Source organism: Pelodiscus sinensis, chromosome 6 (genome assembly GCF_052426305.1).
Source record: "Pelodiscus sinensis isolate ZL-2025 chromosome 6, ASM5242630v1, whole genome shotgun sequence".
Lineage (NCBI taxonomy): Eukaryota > Metazoa > Chordata > Testudines > Trionychidae > Pelodiscus > Pelodiscus sinensis.
Window position 1 is genome coordinate 25,631,724 of NC_143057.1, and position 24,785 is coordinate 25,656,508.

General features: G+C 43.6%; 1 long non-coding RNA gene across 1 annotated transcript; it reads right to left on the bottom strand.

The window, feature by feature from the left end:
- Window positions 1-6,937: 6,937 nt before the first annotated feature.
- On the bottom strand, window positions 6,938-24,785 carry LOC142829821 (uncharacterized). The gene is made up of 3 exons (XR_016349855.1): window positions 24,439-24,785; window positions 21,977-22,069; window positions 6,938-11,593 (listed from the first exon to the last, which is right to left on the bottom strand). It is a non-coding gene; the product is annotated as an uncharacterized LOC142829821 (long non-coding RNA).

Below are 24,785 nucleotides of genomic sequence, written 5' to 3' on the forward strand. Positions count from 1 at the left end.
CATGGGAAGCAAGACCTGAAGGGAAAAACAACTGAGGAAAGCTGGAAGTATTTCAAAGGGACGTTGTTAAGGGCCCAAAAGCAAACAATTCCGCTGTGTAGGAAAGATAGAAAATATGGCAAAAGACCAGCTTGGCTTAACAAGGAGATCTTGCATGATCTCAAAATAAAAAAGGAGTCATATAAAAAATGGAAACTAGGACAAATAACAAAGGATGAATATAGGCAAGCAACACGGGAATACAGGGGCAAGATTAGAAAGGCAAAGGCACAAAATGAGATCAACTAGCTACAGGCATAAAGGGAAACAAGAAGACCTTTTATAAATAAATTAAAAGCAAGAGGAAGACCAAGGAAAGGGTAGGCCCACTGCTCAGTGAGGAGGGAGAAGCAGTAACAGGAAACTTGGAAATGGCGGAGATGCTCAATGACTTCTTTGTTTCGGTCTTCACCGAGAAGTCTGGAGGTATGCCTAACGTAGTGAATACAAGCAGAGAGAGGGTAAGTTTAGAAGATAGGATACATAAAGAACAAGTTAAAAATCACTTAGGAAAGTTAGATGTCAGCAAGTCACCAGGTCCTGATGAAATGCATCCCAGGATACTCATGGAGCTGATAGAGGAGGTATCTGAGCCTTTAGCTATGAATCTTTGAAAAATCATGGAAGACAGGGGAGATTCCAGAAGACTGGAAAAGGGCAAATATTGTGCCCATCTATAAAAAGGGGAATAAGAACAACCCAGGAAACTACAGACCGGTCAGTTTAATGTCTGTCCCAGGGAAGATAATGGAGCAGGTAATTAAGGAAATCATATGCAAACACTTGGAGGGTAATAAAGTGATAGGGAATAGCCAGCATGGGTTTGTGAAGAACAAGTCATGCCAAACTAATCTGATAGCTTTCTTTGGTAGGATAACGAACCTTGTGGATAAGGGAGAAGCGGTGGATGTCATATACCTAGACTTTAGTAAGGCATTTGATACGGACTCGCATGATATTCTTATTGATAAACTAGGCAAATATAACTTAGATAGGGCCACGATAAGGTGGGTGCATAATTGGCTGGATAACCGTAGTCAGAGAGTTGTTGTTAACGGTGCTAAATCCTGCTGGAAAGGGATAACAGTGGTGGTTCTGATGTAGATATTGGGATAGAGAGTACACTTACTAAGTTTGCAGATGATACCAAACTGGGTGGGGTTGCAACTTCTTTGGAGGATAGGGACATAATTCAAAATGACCTTAGCAAGTTAGAGAAATGGTCAGAGGTAAACAGGATGAAGTTTAGTAAAGAGAAATGCAAAGTGCTCCACTTAGGAAGGAACAATCAGTTCCATACATACAATATGGGAAGCGACTATCTAGGAAGGAGCATGGCGGAAAGGGATCTAGGGGTCATAGTGGACCACAAGTTGAATATGAGTCAACAGTGTGATGCTGTTGCAAAAAAAGCAAATATGATTCTAGGTTGTATCAACAGGTGTATTGTAAGCAAAACTCGTGAAATCATTCTGCCTCTCTACTCTGCACTAGTTAGGCCTTAGCTGGAGTACTGTGTCCAGTTCTGGGCGCCACATTTCAAGAAAGATGTGGAGAAATTGGAAAGGGTACAGAGAAGAGCGACGAGAATGATTAAAGGTCTAGAGAACATGACCTATGAAGCCAGGCTTCATGAACTGGGCTTGTTTAGTTTGGAAAAAAGAAGATTAAGGGGGGACATGATAGCGGTTTTCAAATATCTAAAAGGGTGTCACAAGGAGGAAGGAGAAAATTTGTTCCTCTTGGTTTCTGAGGACAGGACAAGGAGTAATGGGCTTAAAGTGCAGCAAGAGAGGTTTAGATTGGCCATTAGGAAAAAATTCCTAACTGTCAGGGTAGTCAAATATTGGAATAAATTGCCAAGGGAGGTGGTGGAATCTCCCTCTCTGGAGATATTTAAGAACAGGTTAGATAGACATCTGTCAGGGATGGTGTAGACGGAGCTTGGTCCTGCCTTGAGGGCAGGGGGCTGGACTCGATGACCTCTCGAGGTCCCTTCCAGTCCTAAGATTCTATGATGTACTGTGTGTGGGGGGACATGGTTTATATTGTAGTGCTGAGTGAGTGTGTGTGTGTGCGCGTGTGTGTGTGTGTGTGTGTGTGTGTGTGTGTGTGTGTGTGTGTGGAGATGGTGGTGGCACTTTGTATTGGGAGAGGGTGTGTGGAGATGAAGTGTGCATAGGTAGGGTGTGTGAGGAGGTGGGTGTGCTGGTGGTGCTGTGCCTAGGATGATGGAGTGAGTGTGCTGGAGAAACTCCATGTAGTGGCAGGGTGTGTGGAAGTGGCACTAGATGGGCAGGATATGTGTGGTAACACTGGGCACAGGAACAGGATGTGTGAGCAGGCTCTGGTGGGCACAACAGGGTGTGGGGAGGAGTGGGTGTAGCACTGTGGGCAGGGGCAAAGAGTGTGGGCGTGGTGCTGGGCGCTACGGCAGTGTGTGTGGTGGCACTGTGTGCTGGGGCAGAGTATGTGCTGGTGCTGGTGGCTCTGTGCGTAGAAGCAAGGGGTTGTTGTGGGGAGCTGGTGCAGTCTGTTGTTCCTAGTCCCAGCGGTAATAATGTGTGGAGGTTTCAGTTTGCCATGTACAGTGCAGATCCGTTAATCAGATGGTTAGAGGCTGCCTCAGCCTGGCTGAGGACAAATCCTACCAGCCCTGAACCCCTAGTTACAGGCTGGTCATGCTCCAGGCCAGACGACCAGGAGGGTCCTAATCACCGGGGCCGCTCACCTCACGTAGGCGTCGTTGAGCATGGGGCACCTCTTGCCAGGCGGCAGCTCGCTGGGCCCCCCAGAACACACCTGGGGCTGGGCTCGTGCTGCAACCATGTCTCCTGCCACCACACAAACCCCGTCACTGCCTTGCCTGTGCATCACTGGACCCTGTGGGACGAGCCAGCTCCAGCCCCACCCCTCTGCTCAGGTTCTGACGTGCCGCCTCCAGAACCCACAGCAGCCACAGACTCTCAGCACTTTCTGGAGGCATTTCGCTTTGTTCCCATTGGCCAAACTCTGTGCACCACCCATTCCCTTCCCCAAGCTGGGATGAAGTCCCTGCAAGGCGTTCCCCTTTATTCCCATTGGTCAGATTCTGACCAATGGGAGCAAAGGGGAAGGACTCCAGGAAGTGCTGCAAGGCCGTCCCAGACGGGAAATGGCAGCATGTGCAAGCCGCATTGGTGGGGAACTGTGCGGCTTTCTCCCCTACCCACTGATTCCTGGGACATTTCAATACTCTATAAGACCAGCAGGACAGGCCATTTAAAATCATGACTGTCTTGGATTTTCCGGGACATATGGTCAGAGTAGGGTTGATGGTACGTGGATGGGAGTGGGACAGTCTGAAGCCCCAGATTGTTTTAATCATTCTTGTCTGTTCCACCCACCCATTTGATATTTCTAGCATGACTAATTTGTATCCCATGACTACCCTTAACTGCCCTCCTCTGAGCTGGGGAGCGATACAATATTCTTTATCTCAAGCTCACACAATTGGCCTGGAGCACCAACCAGGCCTTTGAAAGGAGGCTAGGGTGAGTGGCATATGAGAAACTGCTGTCAAGTTTGGGGTTAGTTATCCTAGCAGTGAGTCAACCAGCCGTTTGAATTCAGAATGAGAGAAGGGGAATGCTGGCAGTAAGGTTGTGCTAAGGCAGGCTCCCTACCTGTTCTGATTCACATCAGTCCCGGAAGTGGCTGGCACATCCCTGCAGCCCCTGAGAGTGTGGGCCAGGCAGCTCCTCATGCTGCCCCAACTCCGAATGCCAACTCCACAGCTACCAGTGGCCAGGAACAATGGCTAATGGGAACCGTGGGGATTGTTCCTGTAGGTAGGGCATTCGGGGGGGCCAACAGCCTCACTAGCCTCTGTGCAAGGTGGAGGGGCCAGTTTTGTGCTCCCAGAAGGGTGGGGCCTCAGGCAGGAGGCACGGGGATAAGCCTGCCAGCCCTCAGTGCTTCTCGGACCATGCTACACTCCCTCCCACTCTCACAATGACCTGGAGTATGCCGCATTTCACTCTGGCAGCGATTTAAAGGGCCTGGGGCTCTGGCTGCTATCGCGAGTCCTGGTCCCTTTTAAATTGCGAGGCTCCAGGGCAACTGCTTCCTTTTCTCCCCCTGTCAGTGGGCTTGGGGGCAGCACATAGAGCTGTGTCTCTCCCCCAGGAGCCAGACATGCTAGCCTCTTCTGGGAGTACCATAGGTCCAGGGCAAGCTGGGAGACTGCCTTACCCTGCTGCACCACCACTCAGGAGTCACCTGAGGTAAGCATGAACTGATTGGAGCCTGTTTGCCTTAAACCCTAATGCTCCCCAACCTCTGCCCCAGTCCCGAGTCCTCTCCAGTACCCAATCTCCTTCCCAGAGCCTGCACTCACAGCCTCTCCTGAATCGCAATACCTTGCAGCATCCCAGAGCCCCCTCCCGGATCCAAATTCCCTCCCAGAGCTTGCAACCGCTCTTGAACCCCTACCGCAGCTTCAGCCCAGAGTTTCTTCCCACACTCGTAACCCCTCAGGCCCAGCCCAGAGCCTGTACACCTCCAACACCCCAACCCACTGCCTCAGCCCAGTGAAAGTGAGGGAGAGTGGGGCAGACAGAGTGATGGAGAGGGCAGGGCTAGGTGTCAAGAAAGCAGAAGGCAAGGGTGTTGGGGTTTGTTTGATTAGATAGTTGCCAGCTCTATTTTTGTTTGCATGTTGGAAGGAGAAGGGACTAGGAAGGAGAGACTTATCTTTGAGAGAGTTTGCAGAGGACATGAGTTAATTTTAAAGGATTAAACTAAAATACTTATGTAGAATTGAGAATGAGATTTTCCTACTCTGTGTGGGTGTGTCTATTATGCACCCTTACCTCGAAATCAGCTACGCAATTTGAGCTATGCAAATTGCATGGTGAATTTTGAAGTAATTTCAAAATAGTTTATTTCATAATTTTATGCTGTATATACAGTGCCAAATTTCAAAATAAAGTGCTATTCCAAAATGTCCCTTAGCACTCATGGAATGAGGGTTGCAGGGATGCTGGAATAGCATGCCCGTTATTTCTAAGTCAATGCTCAAAGGTGTGGAATAGCTATTTTGGGATACTCCCTGTATCCCAAAATAGCATTGCAGTCTAGATGTAGCATATGAGGGTTATTCTTTAGAGGCTCAATCTTCTGCTGCACTCTGGAGGGATTTTTTTTTTTTTTTTTTTAGTTTTCAATAAGAGATGAGCAAAGCCCCATAAGATTCTGTTTTGGTTTATTACTGTATTCTGTACAAGTTCTTCTACTATGTCCATCATAGTAGAACTTATATCCTCACAGATCTGACTTTTGCATTACAATTAATTGTGTGCTTGTGCTCGGTGGTGGTTACTAGTGAAATATTCTGAAGGAGGCTAATTCTTGTGCGAGATTTTAAAAAGGGCCCTAAAACGGCTAAGTATCTTTGAAGGGAAATGCTATTCTGATTGGAAGGAATTTCCAGCCCAGGTTTCTTCAGTAGCATTTTCAGGTGCAGAAAAGACAGGAGGGGAGGTGACTGAGCACATTTCTCCATGTCACATTCATTTAGTTACATAAAGAAAGGTGCTGGCAGGCCCAGAAGAACAATTTTCAGGGATGCATCTCGTGTGCATGTGTGAGAGGAGGAATAAAATGCTGTCTAGATGGTTGACAGCTCCACAGCAATGATGTTGAATGCGGCTTGCATTTAGGCTTAGCTTTTGTTTTGTTCCTGACAAATTGCACAGACGAAAAGCCCAATCCTGTGGGGTTCTGAGCCTCCTCAGAACTCAACAGTATGAATAGGCACTGAGGGAACACAGTATTCTGAGTGATCAACGTTGGAATTTGAATGGAAGTTTTGGAAGAAAATGTTATGTTATCTTTGGAGAGGTAACAGTTGATTTTTAATGTTGAGTCTGTCTCATTACTGACCAATGGCCACGCAGGGTTGTAGTGAGTACTGTGGATCCTGGCCACCTGAGGTCATGAAAGATCCCATGACACCTTTTGGAAGAGCACCAGTAATAGTTTCCATAGCAAGAATGGTGGGATGGAAAAACAAAAAGAGAATAATTCTCAAATATTTTTGTGTATACAGGCAGTCCCCGACTTACGCAGATCCGACTTATGTTGGATCCGCACTTACGAACGGGGCTTTCTCGCCCCGGAGCTTGCAGGCAGCAGTCCGCCACCTCGACCTCCGGGGCGAGAAAAGCTGCTCCTGAGTCTCCAGCAGACCAGGGGCACCGGGAGCAAAGCCGCAGCGGCGGCGGGTCCCGCGCCAGAGCAAAGCCTCAGAGGCGCGGCACTCCGCCGCTGCGGCTTTGCTCCCTGTGTCCCTGGTCTGCTGGGGGGGAGAGGGCGCGCAGCTAGTGTGCCCCCCCCCCCCAGCAGACCAGGCTTTTGTTGTGGACCCTGGGGCAGAGCAGCTGGGGCGCTGCCGGTTGGTCCCGCAGCACCGCTCTGGGCACTACTGGACCAACCCGGCAGCACCCCAACTGCTCTGCCCCAGGCGTCCTGATTCAGCCGCTGCTGGTCAGTTTCAGCAGCGGCTGAATCAGGACACCTGGGGCAGAGAATCTGGGGTGCTGCTGGGTTGGTCCAGTAGCGCCGAGGAGCAGCGCTACTGGAGCAGCGCTACTGGAGCAACCCAGCTGCTCTGTCCCAGGCGTCCCCAAGTCAGTCGCTGCTGAAACTGACCAGCGCTGACTACAGGAAACCCGAGACACAGTTGCTCTGCCCCGGGTTTCCTGGAATCAGCTGCTGATCAGTTTCAGCAGCAGCTGACTTGGGGACTTGGGGTTCTTAAGTTGAATCTGTGTGTAATTCAGAACTGGCGGTCAGTTTCAGCAGCGGCTGAATCTTGACGCCAGTTCCGACTTACATACAGATTCAACTTAAGAACAAACCTACAGTCCCTATCTTGTAGTAACCCGGGGATGGCCTGTAGTCTTTTATTTTCTAACCAGCTCTAGTGATCGCTTTGGTACCTGGAAAAACTGCAGTTCAGTTAATTTCATTGAGTTTTACACTCACTGCTTTTTGCCTTAAACTGCTTTTTTGTTGCAATGTTGTAGGTAAGCAGTGTTGCTATTCACTACTTAACAGCTGTTCTGTGTGGGTGGTGGGTGAAATGATCTCTGTATATCCCTTACCTTCCCTACAGGGATGTTGTAAGGCTTAATTCAATTAGTTTTGCAAAGCTCTTTTGAGATCTTGAATTAAAGGCATTACAGATGTCTCGAATACTGTGTGAATTTTTCCATTCTTCATAGAACAAATTTGCATTGTGACCTTCTGTAGAAATAGAGGGGTTAGCAAAAAATTAACATAGTTGCTAATGCTGGCACAGCTCCATCCTTGATAGGTCAGGTATTAACAAGACTCCTGTGGTTAGAGGAGTCTTCTCACTTAGACCTGCTCTGATCAGTGTTAGCCAGTATACTGTTAACACCCACAGTGTCCATGGGAGCTTTGTCTATTCTATTGCTCCCATCATTGTTATGAAAGAGAAAGATGCCCTGGTTTGGGAGAGGGTAGGAAGCTTCCATCAAAGAACATAAAGCCCAGTCCTTACACAGCTCAGGAGGAGCAGCAATACAGGAGGCTTTGAGTCATGCTTGAACTAGTCTGTATTACACTGATCACTCAGCACCGGTTAGAGCAGCCAGTTCCTCCTCCAAGTGTGTAAAAATGCAGACCTTGATCCATGATTTTTCCAGGGATGAGGTGAGGCTGACCACTCTGTAATTCTCCAGATTCTCCTTCCATTTTTTTAAGATGGGCATTACATTTGTCTTATTCTAATCATACTTCAATGCACATGGAAAACAATTTATCACAATCCTCCTAATAATGCCTTTAATATATTTGAAGACTGTTCTCAGGTCCCCCTGCAATCTTTTCGTATCAATATCAAACATACATAGTATTTTAAACCTTACCTCATAAGCTATGTTTTCTATATCTTTTATCATTAATACATCACATGGGCAATATAAATAGATCATGTTGGCTGGGTCTAATCCACCAGCTGTATTTTTGACACCCTTGAGGTAGGGTTTGCCATGATTAGATAAGACATTTTTAAAACACGAATTGGTTGTTTGGAGGTGGGGGAGGGGGAGCTGGCTATATAGAGCTATACAGAGTAGATTTTACAACATGCTTGGGTTAAAAAACTGCTGTAAGTCCATCTCTTTGGTAACACTACTTTCACTTTCAAATTTTAAAGTAAAGTATATGTTTAAAAAAGTCTCTACAAAGCACTTACTTGTAAAATGCTGCTTTGCTTGGTTTTTCATCACTGAGAGTCATACCTTCAGCAGCATCACTCACTACACACTCACCATTTTATATCCAGGCCATTTATTAAGTGAAATCGTGTTTGATAAAAGAAATAAACCTGTTTGTGGAATAGATTTAGTGTACACCAAGGTGATGAATTAGAGGTGTCCAAACTCTCCAGTGTGTTCTATATTTCCTTGCCATTTAACACATTTCTTTGCAGGAGGAGAGGGGGAGCCAACAAACAAGAAATATTACTTTCCTCTTCCATCCTTATGAAAGCAAATTGAATCCAAATGAGAAATGTGATTCATAGATTAAGAAAATGCTGAACTTTTCTTTTAATTTTTATTTTTTTTGCTCTCCTATTTATGGACAACACATCCAGCAACACTAGTTTGTGCTTCAATGATTTTCTTCACCCTTCAGTTTTTCCAAAATATTAAAATTAATAATTCACAATTGATTAAGTGGATTATTTTCAAAATTAGACATGGACTGCAACTCATGACCATGACATCTAAGTTTAATTCCCAGGTTCGCTAGGGACTTCCTGGGTGAAAAATATTAGAACTGGAGAGCACTCAAAGTTTTGGCAAAGTTTTCAAAGGTTTATGACTCCTAATTAGGCATCAGAATAAATTGACAGATTTATCAATCTCATTGGATTATAAAATCATCAGAAAATTGGGCCATACTTTTATAGTAGGAATTTCTGGATAGTTAGGTATTTGCAGATGCTGGGCCCTCATATAACTGGCCTTCAGCTCTTTGAAAATCGAGTCCCAAATGTAGGGGCTTCAATATCCCATCTGCACAATAGGTTCATTAATATTTCCTTTCATCTACATTTGGTGAACTTGTTCCTCTAGGCTGAAAAAACTTTAATAAGTAGGGGCTGTCTCTTGTTATATATTTGTATCTAGCAAAATCAGGTTCTCATCTCAATGACTCTTGCTACTTTAATACAAGGACATATTTAAACAATTGATAGCAACTCTACAAATATCTATGGTGATTCAGAATTGACTACTCTTAAAATTAAACTGTTTTGGTTGTAAAATCAAGCCTATAAATGAAGAAACTTTCATTAAAGTTGACGTTGTCCAAGCAGCCCTAACTTGAACATGATGAACATCCTGTATATTCTATGGCAATACTAAGAACATAATATATCAAATGGCTTATACATAAAACAGAATAGGAAAAGTATCTCATATGCATCATTGTCAGAGCAATCTTAGAATTACCTGGCTTTTTAGTAAAAGTGGACAAATTCAGCGTTATATTTTCAGCATTGTATTTTCCACAAATATTCATTTGAATTTCAAATTGTATTGGCTTTTCTAGTGTACATTCCTTATTTACTCACTATCCATGGATGTTCTAGTGAATGAGTTACTCTCAGAACCATTTTCAAAATCATGACTTTTAAGAGAAATTTGGAGAGTATTAATGGAAAATGATTTTTTAATTAGTACACTGAGTATCAGAAACATACCTCTGAGAGCGACATTTTTAATATTAGACTAATGCTAAAACTTCTTTACATTTAAGTTTTTAAAGTTTGAAAGAAACAAGAACCTCTGGAATTAATCAGTTTATAATTTACTTCTAATACACTGGCAGAATCTGCAAATCCCTTGCTCCACATCTATTCATCTGAACACATGCCATTTTCTATTGCATTCACCTCCATAAGGTGCCTTGAAATACTTTAACCCCACAAGTAGTTCTCTGGGGGCTTTTCATTATTTGACCCAAGGTATAGTTTAACTCCTAACTTTAATCTTTTGCATTTCCTTCCTGGAGTTCATCTTGGGAGAGTCACCAACAGTATGTGAGCCTGGAGGAGAAGACTAATGACAGAGACTTGATACCAGTTGATGGGAGGGGGAGAGCGGGGGGAATGAAAAGATGGAATCATTTGAAGGAATTCTGAGCAATACTGGAAGCAAACTAGGAAAGGAAAACTGAGAAGAGAATGATGATCACTACTTAATTATTTTGTGTATTGCTGATGTATTAGGCACAGTTCTCAATTTGCATTCATTGAAAAAGATTGTGCACATAGTTCCACCAGAGACTTCAATTTGTATAGAATGAATTTTGTCTGTCTTCATGGTGTATTACAATTTTGCATGCTTAGGAGTTCTAAAATTGCACCCATTCGCTACCAGATAGATGCTGTAGACCATTCATTATGTGGGCACCAGACCAACCGTCTCACACTCTCAGCCTGTGGGCCATGCTCCACTGGAGCAGTTGCACAATCTGGCCCAGGAGTCCTGGCGGGCTGTCTGTGCATGGTGCAGCAGCAGTGGTCGGGCCCTCCTTGGAGCTGTGTCCTTGGCAGATGAGGGTGTCATGGAGGAGAGAAGGCAGGGACAGTGATAGGAAGGAATGTGGTTTGAGGAACAGGTAGCTCTCCACCCACACCCCAGATTATACAACTGCTCTGGCTGGGGATGGCCAATAGGCCAGGAGTTTAAGACCCCTGTGTTAAACAAATGATTATACATGCATATTGGATGCATAGGAAAACCACTTCTCCCTAAGTACCTTCCCATAAATTGGGGGTATTTCTGGGGTTAGAACAGTATGTTTCTCTGTTCCACCGAGTCTTCCCTACATAGATAATACTTTGATTAGTTTACATTTGCCCAGCTGCATTAGAATCTGCTGTTATTTCCCCCTGACAATTACAATGTGCAATTGCAACTGTCACTCATCCCACTCTTTTATCCTTTTACAGGGATTTCAGTATGAGAGTGTGGGCATGCCTAAGTGTTACGCACATATAACTCTGGGGAGCTCTCTGCTTGCATGCATTTGTATTCTATTTCCACTCATTATATCCCTCAGAGATTTGGAAATATAACGCTCTAGCCCCCCAGTGTTATGCCAGAGGCCAAACTTTGGCTGTAGTTGAGGCATACTTTGGAAAAGAGTAACTTACAGTGGAAAGGTGAGATGCCATAAGAAAATTCCACTCTTTTGTTACAGGTTAAGTAGTCAATCTGTTGCTTTCCCTTCTAGGCTCAGTTGTTTCTTTCTGTTAATTTCTCTACTTACTGTAATTTAATCTTGTCTTGGACTTTAGCAATACATATGTGCACTATAGCATTGTTGAGGGAAAGAATTGGTACCTTATTTATTGTCCTGGCTCCTGCTCCTTCAGTCACAAATGAAGGAGTCATGGTCGCATCACAAATTTCTCTCCAGCTTTCTTGGATATATTTTAATGTAAAGAATCCCTTTGTGTTTCTTTTTTCTGTGGAAGAAAACATGCAGCCCATCAAAAATAGGACTACGTAGCACTTTAAAGACTAACAAGATGGTTTACTGTATTAGGTGATGAGCTTTCGTGGGCCAGACCCACTTCCTCAGATCAAATAGTGGAAGAAAATTGGCACAACCATATATACCAAAGGATACAATTAAAAAAATGAACACATATGAAAAGGACAAATCAAATTTCAGAACAGAAGGGGAATGAGGGGGGGGAGGTAAATGTCTGTGAGCTAATGATATTAGAGGTGATAATTGGGGAAGCTATTGTCGTACCTCGGTGTTTTCGTACCTCGGTACCTTCGGTGGTCTGGACTGTCAGTGTCAGTGTCGTCTGGTCAGGGTTGTCCTGGCACGCTTCTGACAGGACCTCTACTCCGTTGTTAAACTTTTGGCTGCGTGCGTAACAATCGGTACTCCCTTTATCTAGAGTGTTAGACCCCATGCACTTGGGTCAACACAAGAGATCTCTGAGAGGCCCCGGAAACGACAGATGCAGGCAAGGTTTGAAATCAGTCGAGCAGGTTTATTGTCAAATGCGAAGCTCTACCAGTTGGTAACAGAGATCAGTACAATGTTACACCACTGGGCACTATGGCCCGCGTTGACAAGGTACCAACACCGGGCAGGCCTATTGCCATATATCAGATATTAACAGCACTTAGTCAAAGTTAAGCTACTGTGCATTCTGTAAGTTTAGGCAATGACACCTGCTGTTCAGGTGCCTAGTGCACCCCCCCCCCCCCAAGGTCGGCTGGAGAGCACCCTCTGCGGTGTCCTTTTATAGACAGGTACAAACAACTTACATCATTTCTTTAGATACCAGGTTACCACCCTCTGTTGCCTAGTTACCACCCCTCACCTTACGGAAGGGGGGGCTTACTTACTATCCTTCATGCTGTCAATTTCGACCCAGTCCTGAACCTAGGTCGGTATGTGCATTAGTTTTTAGGGAGTTTTTGTACCAAGACATTTCTTATTAAGATGTTCCATTACTCCCCTTTGGCTTACAGTCTGTACCCAGTGCCTCCCTGTGTCCTTCCATGCTCAACCTAACTTACACAATCACACAGTTATCAATAGGGCCTCTTTCTTAGCTCCTGTTACTGAACCAAAGTCTTGCTCACTAGATTGCAGGCCTGTTGCTGTTTTCATGTTACAGGCCTCTGTTTAGGCCTGCTGACTCCATGTTACTGACCCTCAATTTACTACAGCTATCTTTGTAATGGGTAAAATAATTAATGTCTTTGTTTAGACCTAGGCGTAAAGTGTTTAATTTAAGCATGAATGACAGTTCAGAGGATTCTCTTTCAAGTCTGGTGTTAAAAGGTCTTTGAAGCAGGATGCAGGTAATCAAGTCATTGAGACAATGCCCTTTCTGGTTGAAATGGCAAGAAACTGTTTTTAGTTTGTGATCCTGTCTAATATCTGTTTTGTGGGCATTGATTCTTTGGCGAAGTGTCCGAGACATTTGTCCAATGTACATAGCATACGGACACTTTCGGCACATGATAGCATAAATTATATTTCTGGATGAGCAGGAATATGTGTTCTTGATCTTATAACTCAATTGGTTGGGTCCAATAATGGTATCAGCAGAATGAATATGTGGACAAAGCTGGCAATGGGGTTTGTTGCAAGGGAAGGTTACAGGGTTGGTATTAGTGTGGTATGTCCTGTGGTTGTTGGTAAGAATCATCTTGAGGTTAGGTAGTTGTCTATAGTAGACTATTGGTCTGTCTCTCACAGCCTCTCGGAGTTTAGTATCCTGTTCTAGTTTAGGTTGTAGTTTATTGATAATGTGTTGGACAGGTTTAAGTTGGGGGCTGTAGGTGATGACAAGTGGTGTTCTATTGTTGGTTTTCTTGGGTCTGTCTTGAAGTAGATGGTTTCTGGGTGCTTGTCTGGCTCTGTCAATTTGTTTTTTTATTTCTCCAGGTGAGTAGTTGAGGTTTATAAATGCTTGGTAGAGATCCTGAAGTTTCTGGTCTCTGTCAGTGGGATTAGAGCAGATGTGGTTGTATCGAAGGGCTTGGCTATAGACGATGGATCGTATGGTGTGTTCTGGATGGGAGCTGGAGGCATGTAGGTAACTGTAGGAGTCTGTGCGTTTTCTGTAGAGAGTGGTGTCTAATTTTCCATTGGTGATTTGTACTGTGGTGTCCAGGAAATGGATCTCTCACGTAGAATGTCCAGGCTGAGAATGATGATGGGGTGTAGGTTGTTAAAATCTCTGTGGAATGTCTCCAGTGTTTCTTGGCCATGAGTCCAGATCATAAAGATGTCATTGATGTAGCGTAGGTAGAGAAGGGATAAAAGGGGGCAGGAGCTGAGGAAACGTCGTTCTAAGTCAGCCATAAAGATGTCAGCGTACTGTGGGGCCATGCGTGTACCCATGGCTGTGCCACTGATCTGGAGGTATAAGTTGTTCTCAAACTGGAAATAATTGTGGGTGAGGACAAAGTTATATAGGTCTGCTGTCAGACTGACAGTGGTGTCCTCTGGGATAGTGTTTCTAATTGCTTGTAATCCGCTTTCATGTGGGATGTTGGTGTAAAGAGCTTCCACATCCATGGTGGCAAGGATGGTGTTATCGGGGGGGTTATCGATGTTTTGTAGTTTCCTTAGGAAGTCAGTAGTATCTTGGAGATAGCTGGGGGTGTTGGTAGCGTAGGGTTTGAGAAGAGAGTCTACATAATTGGATAAACCAGTAGTAAGCATGCCGATACCTGAGATGATGGGACATCTGGGGTGTCCAGGTTTATGGATTTTGGGAAGCAGATAGAACAATCCTGGTCGGGGTTCAGAAGGTGTTTCTGTGTGGATTTGTTCCTGAGTAGCTGTAGGGAGGCTTTTAAGGAGACAGTGTAGTTTCTTTTGGTATTCCGAGGTGGGATCAGAGGAGAAAGGTTTGTAAAATATGGTGTTGGAGAGTTGTCTGGATGCCTCTTGGTTCTAGTCGGCCTTATTCATAATGAACACAGAATCCCCTTTGTCAGCTGGTTTGATTATAATGTCCAGGTTGTTTTTGAGACTCTGGATGGTATAGCGTTCAGCATGGCTGAGATTGTGTGTTGCTTGTTGTCATTTGTGAATGTCAGTCTGTGCATTGTTGCAGAAGCTTTGTATATAGAAATCCAGATTGTAATTCCGACCGTCAGGGGGAGTCCAAATAGAATTATTTTTTCTTTGGTGTTGCTGGGGGGATCTGGTAGGTCAGATTGATGTTCATTGGTGGTTTGGAAATATTCTCGGAGGCGGAGGCGGCGAAAAAAAGCCTCAAGGTCACCACAAAAATAGTGGTAGCTGGGCTTTACACAGGCGTAGTGTCTTCACATGTTCTGCATTTGAGGTAGTTTTAGCAGAAACGTATCAAATGTACACCACATACAAGCTAGCATTCAAAGTAGTTAAATGGCCCCTCCCCTCATAGTAATGAAGAACCCTGCTCTGCTCCCTATAGAATTTCTCTTATAGGATGCAAATGCTATTTTAACAATTTGTTCAAGTTTAATTTACTATTAATTAGGTCTGAGGCCAACTTCTGTGTTTCTACTTTGATAATATGTTTTTATTTGGGTCCGACTGAAGCAATTTTTTTTGTCAGTTCTAAAGATACTGAGCATTAAATCACATTGTTTGAATAAGCTTTCTGTCCCACAAATCGTTAATTCCCTGTTTCCCTTTTTTATTGTTATGAAGGCCGGGGTTTTCATTGCGGTTTCAAATACAAAGACAGAGGTATTGTTTCATTTCAGATTACTTTCATGGTGTGTTTTTTGTCTTTGACTCTGCTAACCTGGAATGGGGAAGAAGAGTGAAATTAGATATTTCCCCTTCATCCTCTAACTACAATAAAAAGTCTATGGGTGGGAGGAATAGGTCAGCAGCTGTGGCACATCAATGAACTTTAGACCTTGTTGTTTTTGAAGAGAGACTTTATACTGACACTATATTTCTATATATCAAATGTTTATTTCCAAGGATGTTGTCTGATTTAGTCCCCTAATCTTCTCATGTTTCATGTCAAAATTATGTAGGTCAGAAATGCAGAACCCTGCATTAATTGAAAGTTAATTGTGTACGCTAAAAGAAGAACCCAACAACATTTTAATTTGCGTGTGCATATGTTCCTCCTCCCAATTTTGAGTCTTTATCAGACATTGGGCCCTACATTTGGGCTTTGGCAAATCGAGAGTTACATTTGCTTAAGTTACATAAGCAAAATGCATGCTAACCAATGCTGTAACACAACTTGTAAGATGGAATTAATTTTTCTGGTAGCTGGCAATAGGAATTTTGGTATTTTTCATTAAATATATATCACTCCTTGAAACACACCTAATACAATAACCTGTGAAAGAAATGCAGGGACTCTGCCCCTCACAACTGTACATTTAAGAGGTCTTCATTGTATTGACCAGCATGTCAGATGCTTAATCCTTTTAATGAAGTGAACTGTCTTTGAAAGGGTAGCAATTGATTTTTTTAAGGAGCGTAGAAGGCTACAGAATGTTTTGAATTATTTAAAATATATATTGTAAAGCAGCAAAAGGGCAAGCTTGAAAAGGGATGTGGTTATAGCAAAGGATGCTGCTGCAGGATAATGCCACTGCTTGTTGGTGTTGGAGACAGCAGTGGTGAGAGAGAATTATTTTATTCAGCAGAGTTGCCCACTGATTTTTGCTACCAGTCTACCACTGAGGTCAAATTATTGTCTTTTTTTTGTTTTTTTTGCGCACAGAGACTTTGAAGAAAAGCAATTTTCACTCTTTTTACTTGAAAGGGAATATTTTTTTTAAAAAGTGTCATCTTAGTCTAGGGATATGTTGTTTTTGTTATGATTGGCTGACATTTAAAAATAGTGTTTTACATATTTCCTTTTGGATGCTTCAAAATCATCTTTCACTGATGCTTACCATGCATAAAGTAGGGGAGGGAAAGCAATCCTTCCCCAGGCCAGAAAAAATATGCAAACAAAGACTGATGGAGTGAGGAATTTTAAGTATTGTTGGGAAAATGGGAAGGAACATCTGCACCAAAACATGGAATCTTTTTTATCTGTTTTCACCAGAAAGTGAACCAGAAGTCAGTTTCCATGTGAGTTATTTTTTCCTACAGAGAAGCACAATTGTTCTCCTCACCCCCCAGGAGTATTGTGTTTTCAAAATCCCAGACTAATCCTTTCCTTCCAAAGGAATATTCCTTTCAGGTGACTGATGAATGGAGGCATCCATCAGCTTTTAAGTCATTGACAAGCAGACATCTAACAGAGGCAATGTGTAAAGCAGCATTATAGGAGAGCTGACCATTTGAGTACAGTTTGTGTCATTGCTGATAATTAGCTGTTACAGCTCAGTGACATGCAGTATTGTTCAGTTCCTAAAGGTATTTCACTCTTATAAAATTATTTCCAGATGTGTATCTACCATGTGCCCATGGCATTATCCTTACCTGTCCCCCTGGAAAGAAGGAATGCCACACACAAACAAGGGACAGACCTACAGACTAAGCTCAACAGCAGAAGAGGCTCTTTGCATTCTCAGTGGTATAGAGAGCTCTGAATTCTCCTTAGAGCTCTGTACTCTCCTAACTGACAGGATAGCATGTGTATTCTGCAGTGAGTGCCACGGTGCTCTTTCCTGTTCTCTCGTAAGAAATGCAACACACTCTTGACTGAAACGAAACACGTCACAATATAACATAACTTTTGTAGAAATGTGTTTTCATGTCAGTGAGGAAGCATTTTATATACCCTATGGGCAATGTATCACTATATTGAGAACTACAGAATCACGGCTGTTAAAATATGAAGAATAGAGGTAAGTTGCCAATACAGTCACAACACTAACCTTTGCAGCCTTTTGATTTGACCAGAAAGTATTAACAGAGTTTCTTATCAAACGTCAAGTAAGTACAGTATTTGTTCCCCCATTCCTCGCCAAAACAACTTCATTCCTCATATAGAAATAACTTGTTAACTGATAAAACTGATAAAGCAACTGATACACATGAGTTACAAACTGCAATTAAAATTCAGTAACTTCTTGATGAAAGATGGCAATTGTTCAGTGGGAAACAGACATAGAAGATGACTGTAGAGAACATGAAGTGAAGAATAAAGTATAATCCTTTTGCAAATGCAAACAATCCTCATTTTGTTGATTGTCTTTGAAAAGTCATGGAAGATGGGAGGAAAAATGGAAAATATAGTGCCCATCTATAAAAGGGGAAATAAGAACAACCTGGGGTATTGCAAACCAGTTATCTTAACTGTAGTACATGGAAAGATATTGGAGCAAATAATCTAGCAATAAATTTGCAAACACCTAGAATATAATGTCATAAATAACAGTAGGCATAGGGTTTTTTTTTTTTTTCAAGAACCATTCCTGTCAAACCAAATTAATAGCTTTCTTTGACAGACTAACAAGTCATGCAGCTAGATGGAAGTGATAGGTGTGGTATATCTTGAATTTAGTAAGGTTTTTTATTCTGTCTTACATGACCTTCTCATAAACAAACTAGGGAAATCCAACCTAGTGGGTGCAGGCCTGGTTGGAAAACCATTTCTAGATGGAATTACATATCAAGGAGGGTTCCACAGGGATCCATTCTAGTTCTGTTCTGTTCATTATCTTCATTGGTGATTTAGATAATGGCTGAGAGAGTGCACTTATATAGTTTGTGGACAATACCAAGCTGGAAGAGTATTTTGGGGGAAAAGATTAAAATTCAAAATAATCTGGAAAAACTGGAGAAACTGGTTGAAGTCAACAGGATGAAATTCAATAAGGACAAATGCCAAGTACTCCTCTTACCAGCAACAATCACTTGTGTACTTACAAATGGGAAATGACTGCCTAGGAAGCAGTACTGCAGAAAAGAAACTGGGGAACAACAGTGGACCACAAGCTAATGTGAATGAACACTATTGCTAAAAATACAAATATCTTCTGGGATATATTCGTAGGAGTATTGTGAACAAAACATGAGAAGTAAATTTTGCTCTACTGTGCACTGATTATGCCTCATCCGGGAGTACTTGGTCCATTTCTGGGAACCACATTTCAGGCAAGATATAGAGAAATTGAAGAAAGTGTACAAAAGAACAACAACGCTGATGAAAGAGCTAGAAAATTTGACCTATGTAGGAAGATTGAAAAACACAGGCTGCTTTAGTCTGGAGAAGAAAAGACTGAGAGGAGACACGATAATAGTTCTCAAGTAAAAAAAAGGTTGTTATAAGGAGGAAGGAGAAAAAAATATTCTCCTTTAATTTTGATAAGACGACAACCAATGGGCTTAAATCGCAGCAAGGGCAGTTTAGGATAGACATCAGGAAAAAACTTCTTGAGTGATTAAACAGTAGAATAAATGGAGAAATTTAGGAGCTTCCCTCCCTTTGCCAGGCAGCATCATTCCTTACAAAACATGAGCAGGAGACACAGTAGATATCAGTCCTAAAGTTTTGTGTGTTCTCATTGCCTAAAGATACAAAGGAAAAGGTTAGTAAAGGAATATGTGGGTGCATTTACCCCACTGTTAAAGGAAAAGCAGTAGAAATGGGATCAAATTGCATAAAAGAAAAAGATGACAAACCCCAAGAGCTCAAACTCTTCATTTGAAGCCTTTTGCATTTGAGTATAATTTAAAGAGGAGCTCCAAGAGTTATATTTTGTTCCTCGGGTATGACGACTTAATAGTGAGGATTTATGCTGAATCTAGTGGGATAGCCGGGTTAAGATATGAAAGAGAATTTAGTCAGAGTACAGGAGAAGCGACTGATTTATTCTGGGATAAAAATAGACCAGGAACTTTGACTGGAGGTATGTCTCTTTATTGCCTTGCCCAGCTGGCATTCTCAGGCAGCAGATTGCCAATGTCTAAATTTGCTTTTCAAAATACAGATATAAAAGGTATTGTGTAATTTGCATAATGATGGGAAACACTTTTGTTGCCAAAGTAGGCCAAACACTGCTGCAAAGATATGTGTGGGTCATGATAGTGCTATTTCTTTTTCTGGAAGCCAAAGATGGTTCCAACAGAGTTTTAGAAAAGGGGTCTTCTAAGACCCAGTGCTTCAGGAGATGTCACAGGGAGTGGCCGTAACCATGGAAAAGGCTCCTTCTTCAATTAAGGCGCGGGGCATAGAATTTGTCATTGAACTATCACAGCAAAAAGACGCAACATATTTATGGTATGGATATTTGGCCTGTTTTTAAATCCAATATGACGGCATGAGGTGCCAAACATAGGCAGAGAATTTGAAGTCCACTGCAGGCTTTCAGAATATAGAAAAGGTAGAGATGCTCTTGGAAGTTCCAGTGCTAGAATTGCACATGTCTCCACTGAGTGTATTAACGAACAGGGCAAAGGAGGAATATAGGCATGTCGACCACCTGCCCTTACCCCTGAGGCTCAGGCCTGCTGTTCACATATGGTGATGGCTGCTTCCTGACAAGGGTTCAATTCAGCTTAGTACTGCGTGGGGGAGGGGAGGGGAGAGAACTTGTGCTTGCTGCAGTCTTGACCCAGGTAAATTTGGTCCTTGTTCTTCCAGGTTAGAGGCAGTGACATCAACAGCTGTGGAAGCCTGTGCCAGGTGCAGGCCTTAGGACACTGGAAATCCAAGTGTTACAAGACTTACATCCACACCAAAGGAAAGACGGCAGATGATGGCAAAATGTCGTTAACTCAGTGTGTGTGTTTGTTTCAGAAGCTACCCTGAATATGTGCACTGTTTGGATTTGTGGGCACTGGTAGTGCATTGGGCTCACGAGCAGTCAGGATGGCAGCTGGAGCTTAGCTGGGCTTCAAGGCTGAAGAACAGCTTATGCTAATTCTGCACTCAGTGACAGTCAAGGGCTGAAAGCAGGTACAGCGCAGGTGGACAAGGCTGAAAAGAAAGAAAATGAGGTGACCAACATATTCCTGGAGAAAGGAGAATCAGTGATATAGCATAGGGATGTCGATTACAATTAGTTAGTCTTCAGGGATGATAGCAAATATCTGTCAGATGGAGGTGCTGACACATGGGTATGTCAAGCATGGACTAAGTGCTGTGATGTGAATCAAGGAGGTGTGACTGGGTAAGTAGGTAAGTTGCTACGCAACAGTCCATCAAGGCCTGTAGGGATGCTCAGCGTTACAGCAGAGAGCGAGGCCTCTTCCCTAGCCCCAAAGCTGCCACCATCTGGGAAAAGTGCCTCTACAGCTGTCCCAGAGCTGCCACTGCGAGGCAGAGGTGCCTCTACCCTAGCCCTGGATTTGCTGCAGCTAAGTAGAGGAATTTCTGACCCAGCCCCAATTCCAGCTCTGGAGCTGCCATGGTAGGGGGATAGGTGCTTCTCCCTTCCCCCGCTCCCAGCCCATGTGCTGCTGTGTGAAGAGAGGGCTGAGCATATCTTCTCTCCCTGCTGCAGCTTCAGGGAAGTCTACGCCCCAGACTTTCATCCCAGCCCCACTTCAGAGCCCACTTTCCCAACCAGACCTTCCCCCTGTATCACAATATTCTGCCCTAGCCCTGAGCCCTCTCCCACACTCTGAAACCCTCAGCCCCACCCTGCCACACATCACCTCCCTATCGGTGCATATAACAAAATTCATTCTGCACACATGTGGAAATGAGAGGAAACCCTGATGGGGAGGTTTCGTGCTATTCACTGGTGGCCCCAGTAACTGGTTTCCAGTGTAATTACAGGAATAAAATGAGTGGTTCCCACAGTAGAAGACCTGTATTCTAGCTGTTAGACCTTGGGCTCAAGCAGCAGGGTGAGACCAAGGTCCTCACCCTGTGTCCTCCTTTTAGAGGAAAGGATGACAGGTGCTGAGCCTAACTACTGGATTCAGCTCTCTTTTAAAGTCCTATCAGGCATTTTGAGTGGTATTGTAGGGAACCTTGTAACCTGGTACTCCAAAAAAATAAAATTTCTGGCTCAGGAGAGTGTGATGATGGTAGTGCCTCTTCCCTATATTTAATAAAAGTTGTGAACTGTCACGTAGTTCCATGCATTTGTCCATCCTCATTTTGATGCTGTGTCGACAGTACATGGAAACATTTGACGACGATAGACGTTTAGAAGCGTAAGGATGCTTATATGCCCAGTAATTACTCCATCTGGATTGTTCGTCAATGCCTCTCCCTTTTGGAACCTTGCTCAAAGGAATACACGTACTTAGCTACACTAAGGAAATTTGCAGCAAACACCACTGAACAGTATCAGTCACAAGGCAAACAAATTCATTTGTACATCGATTGTTCATCAGACAGATCCTGCAGCTGTGGTATATTCATTCAGTGCTGTAATGGAGAGAGTAATGACAGTGGTCAAAGATACTAATGCTTTATCAAGGAAAATGTTACCTGAAGTAGATGATACAAAGATAAAAGATCTTTTGCTTGGTATCAAAGCATCTCGAAAAATAACATCCATCTTGAGACAGTGGACAGGGCACACTACAGAAATGAAAATTAATAGAGATGGCACCAAGACATGAACACTCTTCAAGTTGTGTTGGGAACAGGCTTTAACACCTGCCCACACTTATGAATGTATTATTTTAAGGAACATTGTGCTCTTCAAATCAAAGCACTTACAAAAGACCCCATAAAGATTCTCCAAGTTCATTTTTAAACTTTATGGACATGAATGATTATTGTGTAACAAGACATAAACTTCAGGGGGAAACTCTTAGTAGGCTGCAAATTGACTCATCTGGCAATGTAAACAGGACAACTGAGATTTGAGGGTCTCCTTCAAAGTTCCCCCAAAAGATCTGTTTATCCCATAAGAAGTTGTGTGTGCTGTTATGTCAATACTAGCCAATTAGCCAGTCATAAGACTGGATTTTCAGGTCTCTCCTGAGCCTCCCGTCTCTCACTCAGTCTTTCTTTTTCTCTCTCCTCCTCCTACTGCCTCCCCCCCATCTCTCTCAGCTCTCCTCCACCTCCTGCCTCTCTCTCTCTCTTTCTCTTCTCCTGCCTCTCACTTGGGGGACCGCAGAGCCCAAACAGACATTTAGGCTCTGCACTCCCCGTCCTGCATGGGGAGCACAGAGCCCAAACGGTCGCTTGCGCCACTTGCTCCCACACGGCAGCCTGGCTGAGCAGCGCAGAAAGCAGCCAAGCACCACGGTGGGAGGTGAAGGGGGGCGGGGCGGTGACATTCAGAACAGGGGACGGGGCCTGGAGCCTCTATCACGCCACACGTCACCGTCTCTCCCCCCTTCCCCTCCCACTGTGGCGCTCGGCTGACTTCTGCATTGCTCAGTCAGGCCGCCGCAGGGGAGGAAGCGGAGCAAGCAGCCGTTTGGGCCCCGCACTCCCCATGCAGCAGAGGGAACAGCCGGCATTTCAGCAACAGCACCCCCCCCAGAGGGAACAGCCAGCGTTTCAGGCAACAGAGCCCCCCAGAAGGAACAGCCAGCATTTCAGCGTTACAGACTCTCAGGCATTGGGCTACTATCTATCTATCTATCTATCTATCTATCTGACTAGCCAATTAGCCCATCATAAGACAGGATTTTCAAGTCTCTCCTCCACATTGGTCTTTTCTCCTGAGCCTCCAGTCTCTCATTCCGTCTCTCTCTCTCAGCTCTCCTCTGCCTCCTGCCTCTCACTCGGGGGACCGTGGAGCCCAAATGGCTGTTTGGGCTCCTCACTCCCCATGCTACATGTAGGGCACGGAGGCCAAACGGTTGCTTGTGCTGCTTGCTCCCACGCGGCGGCCTGGCTGAGCAGCGCAGAAGTCAGCCAAATGCCATGGCGGGAGGCGAAAGGGGGTGGGGCGATGATGTTCATGGCCAGGGGGCGAGGCCTGGAGCTGCTGTCATGTCGCACATCACCGCCCCGCCCCCCTTCGCCTCCCACCGTGGTGCTCAGCTGACTTCTGCACCACTCGGCCAGGCTGCTGCGGGGGAGGAAGCGGCGCAAGCGGCCGCTTGGACACCGCACTCTCTATGCAGCACAGGCTGCCCAGGGGGAACAGCCAGCATTTCAGGCAACAGCGGCCCCCAGATGGAACAGCCAGCATTTCGGCGGTACAAGACTCTCTTACACTGGGCTACTATATATATGATGCAAACTTTAGAGTAAACTGTATCAGCAGTACCCAAACTCTAAGAATCCATGAACCACATTTACAAAAATGCCAAATCTCATAAACCCCATTCTAAAAATGAATATTTCCAGAATTTTCTCACTTGCTTGAGCATAAATTATAAAATCAGTTATCTGAAAATATAAAATATTTTATGATATGGTTATTACACAAAAATTATTATTACATTATTATTTATCATTACATTATTAATTTGAGAGAGGCAACACTCTTCCAAGATTTTACTTTTCTAGTTCATTTCACTGTGAATAAGCCTGTTATAGGACAAGAGTTCTATATGTTTCATCAAGGAATATCAGATACGAAGCAGCATGAAGGTATTTAATAAGTCAGTTTATATAAAAGTTCCTCCTAACTTACACATTCGGACCTTGAGCAATCCAGGCAAACACACACCTACAAGAAAGTTTATACTTATTCTTCATAATAATTATTTAAAAAATCCAGAAGCTTATTTAATATTACAAATAGCCACTTCCCTTTCCATTTCTCTTTAAGGACTATTGATATTTAAATCTCCTCACTGTGATGAATGTGCTTGCTATGGTCTGCACAGCTCTTGGAAGTTGGGAACCACTGGAGAAAGACTAAGTCCCATGTCTGGTTCAACATTGAATCTGTTTCTGTATTTGTTTTTCAGATGTGCATATGAGGAAAATGCTTTTTCTCATAAGTATGTTGTTAAAAATGGTAAAAAAGGTGGTACCTTTTTCTGCCAGCAGGGGATAGTTCTTAGTTCTAAACTAAGCCAAATGTTGATCAGTGAGAGACTTCTTTGAAATTCCTTTTCAATTTGTGGTCAGAAGAGATCTTGATCAATTTCACTTTTTTTCAGTATTTGATATCTGCTTTAAGAAAGTGGTATCATCAAAGGTGCTGTGAATCTAATCATTATTGCATGACATATCTGAAAAATATTCCCTCAACATGGTGCAAAGTCTCTTCAGGTATTTGGTTATATTTGTTTTAGTTCACTGATCCAACCAAAGTTAATGATCTACCAGGAGGTGATAAAGAGTATGAAACATTCAATTTGGTTGCTTTCCAAACACA